The sequence below is a fragment of the Alligator sinensis genome, unplaced genomic scaffold (assembly GCF_000455745.1).
Source record: "Alligator sinensis unplaced genomic scaffold, ASM45574v1 scaffold607_1, whole genome shotgun sequence".
In the NCBI taxonomy this organism is placed as follows: domain Eukaryota; kingdom Metazoa; phylum Chordata; order Crocodylia; family Alligatoridae; genus Alligator; species Alligator sinensis.
Window position 1 is genome coordinate 109,072 of NW_005841935.1, and position 2,686 is coordinate 111,757.

A 2,686-nucleotide genomic window follows, 5' to 3' on the forward strand; every position below is an offset into this window, starting at 1 on the left:
GCGGGGCCGCCGGGCGCATGCGCGCCCCGTTTCGCCGCGCGACTGAGGCGCTGCCGAGGCTGGGGAGGGGGTCTCTCCACCCCCGTGCGCCCGGCGGGGCGGGGCGGGGCGTCGTTCCCTCAGTCAGCGCCGCCCCCAGCCTGAGTTGGGGGCAGGTGATGAGGCGGGCAGTAATGAGGTAGGTGTAGGGTGACCACCTTTGTAAAATGTCCCGGTGGGACCCATGCCTCCCCATCCCCACAGCATGGCCAGAGCAGAGTCGGGTGGGGGCAGGTGCGGGATGCCCGCTGCAAGCTCAGAGCTCCCCACCCTGCTGCCTTTTGCCCCAGGAGCCCAGCAGCAGCAAGGGGCGCAACTCCAAGTTGCTGCCACTTCTGCCAGGTGGGCAGGGGGCACACCGCCATGGTGGCCTGGGGGGGAAGAGTAGCAGGGCAGGGAGCCCTGAGCCCACAGCAGGCAGCCTAGCATCCGCCTCCACCCTGTGCACAAACCTAACGAGCACATACTCCACGTGCTCCCCTGGGTGGGGCGTGCAGCAGCAGGAGGGAGCCCCCCTCCCCCGCGAGCCATCTGTGACTCCATCCCACTCCCTGGCCTTATGCACTGCCCTAGCTGGGCAATATCCCCAGCCCCTCTCCCCCCACTTACCTGCAGGGAGCTTCTCTTCATGCTGTCCCACTGTTATTTCCAGCCACATGCATGTTTGCAGACACACACATGCGTGCAGCACACGCTGCATCCCACTCCTAGCAGCCTCTTGCAGGCTGCAACACTGCCAGCCTGCAAGGGAAAACCCACCATTTCCCGTGGATACTTGCACAATGCTGCGAATCCCAGACAAATGCTGTCCCGGAGTCATGCAGCCTGGGACCCGGACTTGAGGTTCCCATTCTGGGACTGACCTGCCCAATTAGGGACAGGTGTTCACTCTAGGCAGGTGCTGCAGGGGCAGATAGTGGGGGGTACACAGTAGATCAGGCAGTGCTGGAGTAGTAATGGGGCAGGCAGCTTGTCCTTTGCTGCCTGCCCCGCTGCACTTACCACTGTGTGCCCTGCCTCCCACAGCCCCTCTTCCCTCTCCTAGCCACCTCTGATGCCACCAGCTCTAGGCTTGCTCTTCCCCTTCCCCCCTCTGCACTGCTTCTGCCTCCACTGACCTAGATCCTCCACCCACTTCACCCTGTCCTCCTCACCCACTCCTACCTCCCCCTTACCTTTGCTTCAGTGCCTGCAGGCTGCAGCCTGAGGGAGTTGATGGCTTGCAACTCTAATGGGGAGCTGATGGCCTCAGTAAGGAAACAACCCAGAGCGGGGTAGGCTTTTAGTCGGGAAACAGGACCTTGGATTTATGTTGAAATTTAAACTTTAGACTGATGGAACAGGTGTGGCTACTAGGGGTGAGGTAGAGGCCATAGAGGTCTACAGGTAGACTAAATAAGCCCATTTCCCTCAGCCTCTTGTCATAAGTAGGGACCTACCAAAATCACAATTTTGCAAAAATTGGACAATGCCTGCAAAATCTGGAGGAAAAAAAGAAGAAAAAAAAAAAACTTGCTGAGAAAAACAGCAGTCCTCATAGCACAGCAGCCTGACTATACATCCTGCTTAGGGGGAAAGGGGAATCCTAGCCCTACCCTCCAGCATATCTACTACTCTCCTGAGCTTGGTGTCATCCGCGAACTTGCTGAGGGTGTACTCCATCCCATCTTCCAGGTCATTGATGAAGATATTGAACAAAACCAGCCCCAGGATCAACCTCTAAGGCATTGTGCTTCATTCTGGCCACCAACTAGACATAGAGCTATTGATTACTACCCTTTGAACCCAACGATCCAGCCAGTTTTCTATCCACCTTACCAGTGGCGACAGGGAACACCTTACCAGTGGCTCCCCCGTGCACCCCTTGACAAGCTGCACTCCCCACTTAGGCAACGGACAGGGGGGAATGCCAGTGCCCCCCCTGCGAGCACCAGCTGGAGAGTGCAAGCATCGAATGAAGCACCACAACCACTTCCGGAAGTGCCATGGTCACTTTCAGGACTGCAGCAGCCACTTCCTGGTCAGCGAGATTGGCCACGGGACCCCGGTCAGCAAGATTGGCTGCAGGGGCACTCCTGCCCCGCCATTCACTAAGGGGGCACCAGTTGCCCATGCACCTTACAGTCCATTAATCCAACCAACCTGTACTTCCTTGGGTTGCTTGTGAGAATGTTACAGGAGACTGTATCAAAAGCTTTGCTAAAGTCAAGGTATAGCACATGCACTGTTCCCCCCGCATTCACAGGGCCAGGCATCTCATCAGAGAAGGCAATCAGGTTGGTCAGGCATGACTTGGTAAATCCATGCCAAGTGTCTCTAATCATCCTCATGTTTTCCAAGTGCTTAGAAATGGAGTCCTTGGGCACATCTGCATGCACTGTTAAATGTGATTTAGGCTTACTGCTCAGTAAAATACTGCATACGAAGCTTTCCCCAGGAACGCATGTACATACGCACATGGTTGAAAGCAGATTTGCTTTTTAGGGAGATCCAGGCCTGCTCCTTCCCTGCTTTGCCCCCTTACAGCAGCCAGGGGAAGCTGCAGGCTCTGGCTGCAGCTGCCTAGGTGCCAGGGGTGTTGCGGTGGGGGGCGTGCAACAGGTTCAGCCTGGCAAGGGGCACTGTCTTGGGAGGCTGTGGCTGGTAT